Genomic DNA, 14,840 nt, shown 5'->3' on the forward strand with positions numbered 1-14,840 from the left:
TGCACCAGCCTACAAGGCAGCGATCAGGCCCCAATCTCGTAGAGCCCTTCGCACAACGGAACAACTCCGACAATGACGACTGGAACCAGCTGGCGACCCTCTGCAGTTTACTCTCATGCCCTCCACTCTCAGCCAGCTCCTTTATTGCTAGTGAGGCATCTCCATTAAAGCTGTTCTCAAGGTCATACTCCAAGAACAGTGAATTATCTCCCTACTATATGCCCAGGCATTCTTCAGATCTCCGTTTCCATCCTCTCTGCTTCCAGGTTGTTTGCTTGCCTTCTCCTCAGGAGCAGTGCAGTGCCTCCAGGCTCTAACTCATCTAAGTCTGCTGACTCTTAAAAGTCTAGGCTTTAAGCCCTGCTGTTTGCAAGAACCCATGAAATTCAGCCCCCCTTGTTTTCCAAGCCAATGACTTTGAGGAAATGTTTTCTTTGTGTGTTCTCCTGTATACTCCTCTCTCTCTCGCCCTACTCCCTGACAATGGCTCCCTCCACTCTGCAATACTTGAAATGTTTCTTCCTTAAACCATCTCTCCATACTTCTTACCTTCTTTGATGTGGCCTCTTTACCTTTAGTTGTTGTGTTTGGCCAGCAAAACCCAAGGTGATGAATGAAAGATTACCCCAGACTTTAGTAGGAGAAGGGGGAGGGCATGGGGACCAGACGCTCTAGTGGTAGAAGGTCCAGAGCCAAGCTCTGCCTCCACTTTTATTGTGAACGTTATCAATACATCAAAGGAATAAGAAAAACAAAAAGGAGTGTGAGTTTAATAATCAGGACAGTGACATAGGAAGTATCTTGTGATTATAACAAGCTATGCTTGTGACATGCATGCAGGCAGGGGGTACATGACCACCAAAGATAAATGTTTCTCCTAAGCACCTACTCCCCAGATGAGTGCACTGAGCTGCAACAAGGATCCAGCTGTTTTCAAGCCAGAAACTGCAAAAGAGGCCCAGTATTCTGCACACTCCTTCTTTACTTTTCAATTTATCTCACCCACAGAGACGTGGTGAGATAAAAAATAATAATATATTTATTAAATCTTATTTAGCTGGCATTACAAATTCTCACATTTCCCCTTTTTTATTCTTTGTAAATAGGTGGTCTCACTGTACTTGTGCCAGGTACAGGTCTCGGGTGTCTCCTGCTTGGGGAAGTGCTGTCACTTCAATTTTGCAGTGGCAAAATTGCCACTAGCAATTGCAAAGTCACAAAGCACAGAGACGCTTGCAGGTCCCAGTAGAGGTGTGGTGAGAATGAATTGCGAGAGTCTGTGGAGTCTGTTACACACAGAAGTAGAGACGGATTGATCTGGAGGATTTGTTGTGGGGGAGGGGGAGACCACGACATTGCGGCTCTGGGCCAGAGATTCTTGAATGGCCATATTTGCTCTGACCCTCTAAAGAGAAGCAGAAAGATGCCAGGGAACAAAAGCCAAGCAGCCAACCAGCTCACATGAAGCCCATCCCCCTGACAAGGGGCGGGGCCACTGCACCCAGGCAAAGATGCCTTAGAAGCCTAGCGGAAGGCCCCTCCCCCAGAAGACAGACTGGAAGAACTGGTGAATGATAAGCTTATTTCCCGCAGGACTGTAAAACTCCAGTGCCAGGGGAAAATAATATAATGAGCACCAGGTGTTCCCTCATGACCTGTTTATACTTCAGGCTAAAATTTTACATTTCTTTTTTAGTTTCTTTTCTAGTTTCTTTTCTTATTCTTTCTTTTTCTTTAAACTTGTTCCCATTTCAAATAGGTTCTTATTTCCCAACCTATGTTTTTAAGTCCTTTCTTAACTTTCATGTTTTTCACATATATGTTTTATAGATTTATGCTCCATACTAGCCCGTTTTTCACTGTATTCAATTTTATCTTGATAGCTATCTCTATATCTCTACCATCTATCATCTATCTATCTATCTGTCAAGTTCTGATTTCCTTGCAAATTTGGGATATAGTTTCTTCTAACACACAGATCAAAAATCAGGCAGGAACATGCAGATCACCCTGCTTTGTCCACCCTGAGAGATTATAATCTCTCTCCCCGCCCCCTTCTTGTTTTTTTTTTCTTTCTTTCTTTTCTTTTTTCCTTTTATTTAATGCTTTGGATCATCTTGGCTTGGAATACAGAATATTCCATCCTAAATGAGATCTATTCAGGCCGAACTTAAAAATGCTATGAATGAGAGGCAGTCTAAACTGGATAATCTAACAGCCAGGGCAAATGGCTGTTAGATCACTAATTTATTAGTGACCTAGAAGATAAGCTGATAGAAAGGAAGAAAGCTGAGGAAGATAGGGATAGGTAGTTAGTAGCCCATGAAAATAGACTTAGAGAGATCAATGATGCCATGAAACGCTCCAATGTCAGAATTATTAGGATCCTGGAGGGGTGGAGAGAGAGAGAGGACTAGAAGGTATATTTGAACAAATCATAGCTGAGAACTCACCAAATTCATATCCAAGAGGCAGATAGGGCCCCTCCCAAAATCAATAAAAATAGATCAACACCCCGACATATAATAGTGAAGCTTGCAAATCTGAGAGCCAAGGAAGCTATCCTGAGAGCAGCTAGGGGGAAGAGATTTCTTACGTATGGAGGGAGGAATATGAGAATAATATCAGACCTATCCAGTGAGACCTGGCAAGCCAGAAAGGACTAGCAAGACATATTCAAGGTACTAAATGAGAAGAACATGCAGCCAAGAATACGTTATCCAGCAAAGCTGTCATTCAGAACAGAGAGATAAAGAGCTTCCAGGACTGGCAGAAACTGAAAGAATATGGGACCTGCAACAAATATTAAGGGGGATTCTATAAACGAAGAAAGACCCCAGGAGTAATATAGACCAGAATTTAACAGAGGCAATCTGTAGGAACAGGAACTTTATAGGTAATATGATGGGACTAAATTCATATCTTTCAATAGTTACTTTCAGTGTAAATGGGCTGAATGCTCCCATCAAAAGACACAGGGTTTCAGATTGGATAAAAAATTAGAACCCATCCATATTCTGTCTACAAGAGACTCGTTTTAAACCTAAAGATACCTCCAGACTGAAAGTGAGGGGATGGAGAATCATTTACCATGCCAATGGACCTCAAAAGAAAGCTGAGGTAGCAATTCTCATATCAGACAAATTAGATTTTAAACCAAAGACTGTGCTAAGAGATGTAGAGGGACACTATATCATAATTAAAGAGTCTATCCAACAAGAAAATCTAACAATTGTAAATATCTATGCCCCCAACATGGGAGCAGAAATCTACACAAACCAAATAATAATGAAAATAAAGAATCATACTGATAATATACATTAATAGTAGGAGACTTCAACACTCCACTCACAGCAATACATAGATCATCTCAGCACAAGATCACCAAAGAAACAAGAGCTTTGAATGAGATATTGGATCAGAGGGACTTTGTAGATTTATACAGAATATTCCATTCTAAAACAATAGAATACTCATTCTTCTCAAGTGCACAGGGAACTTTCTCCAGAATAGATCACATACTGTGTCACATATCATGTCTCAGCTGATACCAAAAGATTGAGATTGTTCCCTGCATATTTTCAGTGCTTTGAAACTGAAACTCAAACCACAAGGAAAAACTTGGAAGGAACTCAAACACTTGGAGGTTAAAAAGCAACCTGCTAAAAAAAAAATGAATGGGTCAACCAGGAAATTAAAGAACTTAACCAAATCATGGAAACCAATGAGAACGAAAACACATCGGTTCAGAACTTATGGGATACTGCAAAGACAGTCCTTAGATGGAAGTACATAGCCATCCAGCCTCTCTGAAAAAAATTAGAAAAATCCCCAGTGCACAAGCTAACTTCACACTTAAAGGAGCTGGAGAAAGAACAGCAAATAAAGCCTAAGCCAAGCAGGAGAAGAGAAATAATAAAGATTAGAGCAGAAATCAAAGAAATAGAAACTAGAAGAACAGTAAAACAAATCAATGAAAGCAGAATCTGGTTCTTTGAAAGAATTAACAAGATCGATATACCTCTGGCCAGAGTTAACCAAAAGAAAAGAGAAAGGATACAAATCAATAAAATCATGAATGTAAGGGGAGAGATCATGACCAATACCAAGGAAATAGAGGCAATTGTTAGAAATTATTATGAGCAGCTATATGCCAACAAACTAGGCAATCTGGAAAATATGGATGAATTCCTGGACACTTATAAACTACAAAGCCTGAAACAGGAAGAAATAGACAATCTGAACAAACCAATAGCCAAGAAAGAAATTGAAACAGTAATCAAAAACCTCCCATAAAACAAGAGTCCAGGGCCAGATGTCTTCCCAGGGGTATTCTACCAAACATTTCAAGAAGAAATCATATCTATTCTACTGAAGCTGTTTCAAAAAAAAAAAAGAAGAAGAAATGGAAGGAAAATTTCCAAACTCGTTCTATGAGGCCAGCATTACCCTGATCTCAAAACCAGATAAAGATCCCATCAAGAAGGAGAATTATGGACCAATATCCCTGATGAACACGGATGCCAAAATACTCAACAAGAACCTAGCCAATAGGATCCAACAGTACATTAAAAGGGTTATTCACGAGTCGGAAACCTATGAAAGATGGTAGCGATGGTGGCTGGGTTGAGTGGATTGCTCCCACCGGCGTTTGGGCTACAATTGCTCTTGGCTGCTGTACTTCAAACGGTGTCTGCATTTGGGGCAGAGTTTTCATCAGAGGCTTGCAGAGAGATAGGCTTCTCCAGCAACTTGCTCTGCAGCTCTTGTGATCTTCTTGGACAGTTTAACCTGCTTCAGCTCGATCCTGACTGTAGAGGATGCTGTCAGGAAGAAGCACAATTTGAAACAAAAAAGCTTTATGCAGGTGCTATTCTTGAAGTTTGTGGATGAAAACTGGGGAGGTTCGGGCACCTGGGTGGCTCAGATGGTTAAGCATCTGCCTTCAGCTCAGGTCATGATCCCAGGGTCCTGGGATCGAGTCCTGCATCGGGCTCCCTGCTCCTTGGGAGCCTGCTTCTCCCTCTGCTTCTCTCTCTCTCTCTCCCCTCCTCCCTCTGTCTCTCATGAATAAATAAATAAAATATTTTAAAAAAAGAATTAAAAAAAAAGAAAATTGGGGAGGTTCCCTCAAGTCCAAGCTTTTGTCAGGAGTGATAAACCCAAACTATTCAGAGGACTACAAATCAAGTATGTTCATGGTTCAGATCCTGTATTAAAGCTTTTGGATGACAACGGGAACATTGCTGAAGAATTAAGCATCCTCAAATGGAACACAGACAGTGTAGAAGAATTCCTGAGTGAAAAGTTGGAATGCATATAAATCTTGCTTCAATTTTGTCCTATCCTTTTGTTACTTTATCAAATGAAATATTACAGTACCTAGAGAATATTTTAGAGTTTTGCCTCCTTCCTTTGATCATTCTTTCTGTAGGCATTAAACAGCTCATTAACAGTTGAAGTGGCAGCACAACCCATGGTATCTGAGGAGTTGGCAAGCTTAACAGAACCCAGTTTTCATAAATATCCATCCTTCCATATTTGTTGATACCACTAACGAAATGCTTTGCAATAGTTGGCTAATTATGCAAATGATAGTTTGTAATAATTGGTCCAGTTTTAGGAAGAGCAGATGTTTAGAGTAAGGCAGGTGATAAGGGAGATGCCTACTGTGACTCATGCATGTGCTGTGTGCTCTTTGAAAGCAACAGCAAAAACCACAAAGCAAGTAAGAGCCACTCACTGAGCCTCAACAGATTGCCTGCTTCTTGTTTTCCCAGCTTTCCTTTTAATAGAAATGTTATAGTTCATAATGTTGCATTAAAACTTTATGGCTTCATTATTGTAAAACAGATTCAAGATCTACAGTAAGAATGAAACATTCAGAGATTTGCATTAATGAAGACTACACAGAAAACCTTCAGGAGGATTTGTGTGGTTCTGATATTTAGCAAATTTTTGTGCTTCACGCTCTTACAGAAAAATAAAAAATGATCATTTAAGACCAAAATATAAATAAAGTTTCAAAAAAAAAAAGGATTATTCACCACGACCAGGTGGGGTTTATTCCTGGGATGCAAGGGTGGTTCAACATTCACAAATCAATCAACGTGATAGAGCACATTGACAAAAGAAGAGACAAGAACCATATTATCCTCTCAATGGATGGAGAAAAAACATTTCACAAAATAAAGCATCATTTCCTGATTGAAACTCTTCAAAATATAGGGATAGAGGAAACATACCTCAATATCATAAAAGCCATCTATGAAAAGCCCACAGCAAATATCATTTTCAATGGAGAAAACCTGTGAGCTTTCCCCTTAAGGTTATGAACATGACAGGGATGCCCACTCTCACCATTATTGTTCAACATAGCACTATAAGTCCTAGCCTCAGCGAGACAACAAAAATAAATAAAAGGCATTCAAATTGGCAGAAGAAGTCAAACTCTCTCTCTTTGCAGATGAAAACACAAAAGACTCCACCCCCAAATTCCTAGAACTCATACAGAAATTAAGCAATGTGGCAGGATACAAAATCAATGCACAGAAATCAGTTGGATTTCTGTACGCTAACAATGTGACTGAAGCATGTGGTAATAAGGAATCGATTCCATTTACAATAACACCAAAACTATAAGATACCTGGGAATAAACCTAATCAAAGAGGTAAAGGATCTATACTCTAGAAACTACAGAACACTTATGAAAGAAATGGAGGAAGACACAAACTGATGGAAAAATGTTCCATGATCATGGATTGAAAGAATAAATATTGTGAAAATGTCTATGCTGTGCAATCTACACTTTCAATGTGATCCCTATCAAAATACCATCTACATTTTTTTCACAGAGCTGGAACAAACAATCCTAAAATTTGTATGGAACTAGAAAAGACCCTGAATCGCCAGGGGATTGTTGAAAATGAAAACCACAGCTGAGAGCATCATGATGCCTGACTTCAAGCTATATTACAAAGCTGTCATCATCAAGACAGCATGGTATTGGCACAAAAGCAGACACATAGATCAATGGAACAGAATAGAGTCACCAGAAATGGACCCTTTACTCTATGATCAACTAATCTTTGACAAAGCCAGAAAGAATATCGAATGGGAAAAGGACATTCTCTTCAATAAATGGTGTGGGAAAATTGGATAGCCACATGCAGAAAAATGAAACTGGACCATTCTCTCACACCATACACAAAGATAATGTCAAAATGCATGAAAAATCTCAATGTGAAATGAATCCATCAAAATCCTAGAGGGGAACATAGGCAGTAACCTTTTCCACATCAGCCACAGCAACTTCTTTCAAGACACGTCTCTAAAGGCAAGAGAAACAAAAGCAAAATGAACTTTTGAGACCTCATTAAGATAAAAAGCTTCTGCACAACAAAGGAAACAGTCAACAAACCTAAGTGTAGATATTTGCAAATGACATTACAGATAAAGGACTGGTATCTAAGATTTATAAAGAACTTATCAAACTCAACACCCAAAAAACAATTAATCCAGTCAAGAAATTGGCAGAAGACATGAACAGACACTTCTCTGAAGAAGACATACAAATGGCTTACAGACACGTGAAAAAATGTTCAATATCACTAGTCATCAGGGAAATACAAATCAAAACTACAATGAGATACCATCTTACATCAGTTAGAATGGCAAAAATTAACAAGACAGGAAACAACATATGTTGGTGAAGATGTGGAGAAAGGGGAACTCTCTTATACTGTTGGTGGGAATGCAAGCTGGTACAGCCACTCTGGAAAACAGTATGGAGATTCCTCAAGGTGTTAAAAATAGAGCTACCCTATGACCCAGCAATCGCACTACTAGGTATTTACCCCAAAGATACAGATCTAGTGAAAAGAAGGGGCACATACACCCCAGTGTTCATAGCAGCAATGTCCACAATAGCCAAAGTGTGGAACGACACGGGATGTCCTTCAACAGGTGAGTGAATAAAGATGTGGTACATATATATAATGGAATATTACTCACCCATCACAAAGCATGAATACTTGCCATTTGCATCGACATGGATGGAACTGGAGGGGATTATGCTATGTGAAGTAAGTCAATCAGAGAAAGACAATTATCATATGGTTTCATTCATATGTGGAAGATAAGGAACAACACAGAGGACCACAGAGGAAGGGAGGGAAACCTGAATGGGAAGAAATCAGAATGGGAGACAAACCATGAGAGACTCTGGACTCTGGGAACCAAATAGAGTTACAGAAGGGAAGGTGGTGGGGGGATGGGGTAACCGATTGATAGATATTAATGAGGGCACGTGTGGTTAGCAGCACAGTTATATGCAACTAATGAATCTTTGAACACTACATCAAAAACTAATGATGTCCTAAATGTTGGCTAATTGAACATAATGAAAAAAAAAGAATATGGGGATTAGGAGCTCTACATGTTGCCCATGTTACCCATATTGATGATGCAGTCCATATAATACTTTTCTCTCAGGAGGGAAGGAGGAGTCGCTTTTATTATGGGTCTGACTGCCATGACAGATACTACCGAAAGAGATAAATGTTAGTTGAACTTTTTTATTGTGTCTTTGGGCACAAAATGCAACCAAATTTGTGGTGAGACAGTAATGCAAAGAGGATCATACAGGGAGGCGCATATGGGAAGAATTGTGGCATACAAGTTTACATTATATGGCACAGGAACCCAGAAGGAGCCATTAAGCTGGGGTTGGGAAAAAGGGAAGGAGGTTCCTTCTACCCAGTTAGAGTTATTTTTCAACACCGACAAGAGCAAGTCAGCCCATATTAGGGGCTTCCAGAGGGGAGGGTTAATCATGTTTGCCCAGTAGTTAGTAGCCATAGCTCCTGGAATGAGATAGTAAAATATACCCACCATGATAGAAGTTGTACTTATCACTGAGGATCATATATATATATATGTGTGTGTGTGTGTGTGTGTGTGTGTGTGTGTGTATAAAGAATATATATATATTCTTTATTCATTCATCAATTGATGGACACTTGATGGACACTTGGGCTGCTTCTATATATTGGCTATTTTAATAATACTGCTATAAACATTGGGGTGCTTTTATATGTTGACTTTTGTCCTGCAACCTTGATGATTTATATCACTAATTAATTATAATAAGTTTTGAGTGCTACTATGGCAGTGGAATAGGAGGCCCTAGGTTCATCTCTTCCCTGGAACACAACTAGATAACTATCAAAGCATTCTATATACCTCAGAAATCAACCTGAAGACTGGCAGATCAAACTCAACAGCTAAGGGGAGAGAAGAAGCCACACTGAAGAAGGTAGGAAGTATGCAGACATGGTTTAGGGGAGAAATGAACCATGGGTATTGCAGAAGGGAGGGAGCTGTGGTCATAGAGAAATGTGTGTGAGAGAGAAGCATACAGGGGAATGCACAAGGAGAAGCCATTGGCTGGAAAAATGAGAGGGGATGACTTTTATGAGTTCTTGCAATCAGCAAGGCTTAAAGACTGGAGTTTTAAAGGTCAGTGGGCTTGGCTGGGATAGAGCCCTGAGAGTACTGCCCTACTCCTGGAGAGAAGGCAGCAAACAACTGGGGGATAGATGGCATGATACAGTGATCTGAAAAACACCTGGGACACACAGGAGAGAGATTATTCTGTCTTCTTGGAGTGAGTCCCTGAGTGTTCATGGAGATGCTTTGAGGGAGACAAAGGGACAAGTTGGTGCCATTTCCCTCCCCAGCCCTTTAGCATGAACAGAGCTACCTGTGGTAAGCAGTGCAGCATGGACACGGGCTGTCTAACTTACTTTTACCAAGTCCCCCACTCCCCATGTTTCACGTGATTGCCCTTGTCTGCCAAGCTTGCCTCAGTTCCAGCATGGTGGGCCTCTCCCTCAGAAGACCAGCACAGACCCCTGCCCACACCACATCCCTAAAGCCTGGAATTTTAGTAGACTTAGCTGGGATAGAGCCTTGAGGGCACTGGACTTCTGGGGAGAACGCAGGTTAACAACCCAGAGGCGGACAATGTGGAAACAGGGATCTGAAAAACTCCTGGGTCACACAGGAGGAGATTATTCACTTTTAGAGTGCTTTCCTGAGAGGCAGCATCCAGGGTCATGCCTCTCCATGGACAAATGGGCCAGATGGTGCCATTTCCCTCCTCTGCCCCCCAGTTTAAACACAGAGCCACCTATGGTAAGTTGTGGAGAGCCTACACTGTCTGTGTAACCTGCTTAGACCTAGTTCCACACCCCTGCACTCTGATGAGACTACCCCTCTTGGTCAAGCTTATCTTAGTCATAGCATGTGGGCCCCTTCCCCAAAAGATCAGCAGAAACCCCTGCCCACACCATGTCTCCTGATCAGGCAGGACTTTAGTTCTAGTGGAAGTAGTATCAGACAGATAGCATTTAAGAAGCAGACCAGATGTTATGAACAAACAATGAATCATGGAACACTACACCAAAACAAATTATGTAATATATGGTGATTAACATAACAATAAAAAAATTAAAAAAAAAAGAAGCAGACCAGAGCACACCTCATTAAAACTAGCTACATTCTGTGTAAGGACCAAACATTGCCCACTGCAGGCAAGGAGATCCTCTGAGGTCGACTGGACTGAATGATAGAACAGCCAAAACAAAACAGCAGAGGGCAGGCAGCACACACAAGAGACACTCCCTGAAGTGCCAGGCCCTGGATACTATATGACCTCTTCTTCATAAAGCTATTACTCTCAGGAGCAGGAAATATAACAGGCTTTTCTAGTTATAGTAACTTTTGTATAGATTCTTTGGGATTTTCCATGTATACAGCCATGTTATCTCTGAATAAATTTAGTTTTACTTATTTCATTCAAATGTTTATGTCTTTTATTTATTTTTCTTGCCTCATTGCATTATATAAGAAATCCAGTACAATGCTGAATAGAAATAGTGATGGGGACATGCTTACTCTATTTCTGATCCTGGGGGGAAATTTTCACTCCTTCCCCATTATGGACATATTAATTTTAGTAGGGTTTTTTAGATTTACTTTATCAAGTTGAGAATGTTCTCTTCTATTTTTAGTTTGTCAACAATTTGTAGTATTTCCATTTATTGAGATTAAAGCTGTATTCTACTATGGTAAATTAAATTATTTCACTTTTGAATGTTAACACACTCTTGGTATTTTGGGGATAAACTATCTTCATTTTAAGTGTTGGTGAGTTCAATTTGTTAATATTTTTAAATAGCTGACTCTATGTTAATGAAAAATATTTTGTAGTTTTCTTTTAATGTTTTTGTTTGCTTATGGTATCATGGTAAAGCTGGCCTCAAGTGGGTTTTTCAATCTATTTTTTAGACCATTGTGTAGGATTGGTACCTTACAAATGTGGTAAACTTGGGGCTCCTGGGTGGCTCAGTTGGTTAGGTGTCTGCCTTCCACTGGGGTCATGATCCCAGGGTTCTGGGATAGAGTCCCACCTTGGGGTCCCTGCTCGGTGGGGAGTCTGCTTATCCCTCTGCTCCTCCCCCCTGCCTGTGCTCTCTCTCTCTCTCTCACTGGCTCACACACTCTCTCTCAAATAAATAAAATAAAAATTAAAAAAATCTTAAAATAAAAAAAAATGTGGTAAACTTGCCAGAGAAACCATTTGTTGCAATTTTCTTTGTGGGAGAGTTGTTGATTATAAATTAAATTGCTTCAGTAGGAACAGATCTATACGTTTTCCATTTATTCTTGAGTCACTTTTGGTACTTGTATTAGTTTTGTATTGCTGCATAACAAATCATCACAAATTTAACGGCTTACAATAAGACACATGTAATATCTCATAAAATCCATGGTGTTAGGTTCTTTTCTCTTTTCTCTTTTGTCACCCGAGTGCTTGGCTGAGGAAGAATGTTCTTGCAAGGTCATTCAGGATTTGGCAGAACTAATATCCTTTAGGATCTATGACTAAGAGTTTTTGTTTTTACTGGGTGTCAGCTGGAAGTAACCCTAGATCCTAAAGCCTTCTTGCAGTTCTTTGCTGTAGCGTCTTGTCTTTTGGTAATAGCCATTCAAAGATCTGTGCGAGATGTCATTGTGGTCTTGATTTGCATTTCCCAGATGATTAGAAATGTTGAGCACCCTTTCACATATCTGTTGGCCATTTATATATGTTCTTTAGGGAAATACCTGTCCGGATAATTTGCCTATTTTTTTTATCCAGATATTTACATTTTTATGCTAAGGAGTTGAGTTCCTTAAATACTTTTAATATAAGCCACTTACCAGATGTAGTGTTTGCAAAGGTTTTCTCTCATTCTTTAGGTTGTCTCTTAACTCTGTTGATTGTTTTCTTTATTTTGTAGAAGCATTTTAGTTTTGTAAAATCACAGTTACCTACTTTTGCTTCTGTTGTCTGTGCTTTTGATGGCATATCCAAAAAATCATTGCTCAAACCAATGTCAATAAGCTTTTCCTTATTTATTTATTTTTTTGCTGAAGTTTCATGGATTGAATAATTATGCTTTAGGCTTGAAATTGCTTGATTTTTTAATATAATTTTAGATTAGTGTCAAGTTTTATTATTCTGTAGGTGGATATCCGCTTTTCCTAACAGCATTTATTCAAGAGAATACCATTTCCTCATTGTGTGCTCTTAGAACTCTTGTTAAATATCACTTTTCATAAATAACGTTTTTTTTTTTGTTCTGGGCTTTATATTCAGTTCAATTGGTTTATATGTCTGTTGTTATGTCAGGAGCATACTGATATGTTTACTGTAGCTTTGTAATATATTTTGAAATCAATAAGTTTGATGCCTCCAGCTCTGTTCTTCTTCCATCACATAGCTGTATCTATACAGGGTATTTTGTTTCTCCAAACAAATTTTAGGATTTTTAAAAAAATTTCTGTGAAAAATCAACATCAGAATTTTGGTAAACATTGCATCAAATCTGTAGATAGCCTTGTGTAGTATAGATTTTCTAACAATATTAATTCTTCTGATCCATGAACACATTAAATATTTGCATCATCTTCATTTTCTTTTATTAAATTTTATTTAAATTCAATTAGCCAATTTACAGTACATCATTAGTTTCAGATGTAGTGTTCAAGAATATCTCAGTTTCTTATAACACCCAGTGCTCATCACATGACATGCCCTCCTTAATGCCCATCACCCAAATACCCCCTGCCCCCAACCACCTCCCCTCTAGCAATCCTCAGTTTGTTTCCTATAGTTAAGAATCTCCCATGGTTTTTTGCCAACTCTGATGACTTCCCATTCGGTTTTCCATTCATTCCCCTATGATCCTCTGCCCTGTTTCTTATGTTCCACATATGAGTGAAACCGTATGATAATTGTCTTTCTCTGCTCGACTTATTTCTCTCAGCATAATAACCTCCAGTTCCGACCACATCAATGTAAATGCAGTGTATTCATCCTTTCTGGAGGCTGAGTAATATCCCATTGTATTTATATATACCACATCTTCCTTATCCATTCATCTGTTGATGGACACCTTGGCTCTTCCCACAGTTTGGCTATTGTGGACATTGCTGCTATGAACATTGGGGTGCAGGTACTCTTCGTATCTCAACATTTGTAACATTTGTATCGTTAGGGTAAATACCTAGTAGTACAATTGCTGGGTCATAGGGTAGCTCTATTTTTAACTTCTTGAGGAACCTACATACCATTTTCCAGAGTGGCTGTACCAGCTTGCATTCCTAAAACAGTGTAAGACTGTTCCCCTTTCTCTGCATTCTCGCCAACATTTCTTGTTTCCTGTCTTGTTAATTTTAGCCATTCTGACTGGTATAATGTGGTATCTCTATGTGGTTTTCATTTGTATTTCCCTGATGCCGAGTGATATGGAGCATTTTATCATGTGTCTGTTGGCCTTTTGTGTGTCTTCTTTGGAGAAATGTCTGTTCATGTCTTCTGCCCTTTTGTTGACTGGATGTTTTTGGGGTGTTGAATTTAATAAGTTTTTTATAGGTTGTGGATACTAGCCCTTTATCTGCTATGTCATTTGAAAATACCTCCCATTCTGTAGGTTGCCTTTTGGTTTTCTTGATTGTTTTCCTTTGTTGTGCAGAAGCTTTTTTTATCTTAATGCAGTCCCAATAGTTCATTTTTGCTTTTGTTTCCCTTGCCTTTAGAGATGTGTCTTGCAAGAAGTTGCAGTGGCCAAGGTCGAACAGATTGCTGCCTGTTTTCTCCTCTAGGATTTTGATGGATTCCTCTCTCACATTTCGGTCTTTCATCCATTTTGAATTTATCTTTGTGTATGTTGTAAGGAAATGGTCCAGATTCATTCTTCTACATGTGGCTGTCCAATTTTCCAGCACTATTTATTGAAGAGACTGTCCTTTTTCCATTGGATATTCTTTCCTGCTTTGTCAAAGGGTAGTTGACCATAGAGTTTAAGGTCCATTTCTGGGTTTTCCATTCTGTTCCATTGATCTATGTGTCTGTTTTTGTGCCAATACCATACTTTCTTGATGATTACACCTTTGTAATATAGCTTGAAATCTGGAATTGTGATTCCAACAGCTTTGGTTTTCTCTTTCAACATTATACTGGGTATTCGGGGTCTTTTCTGGTTCCATACAAATTTTAAGATTATTTGTTTCAGCTCTGTGAAAAATGTTGATGGTATTTTGCTAGGTATTGCATCGAATGTGGAGATTGCTCTGGGTAGCATAGACATTTTAACAATATTTATTCTTCCCATCAATGAGCATGTAATGTTACTCAATTTCTTTGTGTCTTTCTCCACTTCTTTCATAAGTGTTCTGTAGTGTTCAGAGTACAGATCCTTTATCTCTTTGGTTAAGTTTATTCCTAGGT

The 14,840-nt window shown here is 39.2% G+C and overlaps 1 pseudogene; it reads left to right on the forward strand.

The window, feature by feature from the left end:
- Positions 1-4,595: 4,595 nt before the first annotated feature.
- Positions 4,596-6,020, forward strand: LOC112813406 (selenoprotein F-like; annotated as a pseudogene).
- Positions 6,021-14,840: the final 8,820 nt, after the last annotated feature.

This window comes from Callorhinus ursinus, unplaced genomic scaffold (genome assembly GCF_003265705.2).
Source record: "Callorhinus ursinus isolate GAN/ISIS: 27379988/994484 unplaced genomic scaffold, GSC_fseal_2.0 scaffold130, whole genome shotgun sequence".
Classification (NCBI taxonomy): domain Eukaryota; kingdom Metazoa; phylum Chordata; class Mammalia; order Carnivora; family Otariidae; genus Callorhinus; species Callorhinus ursinus.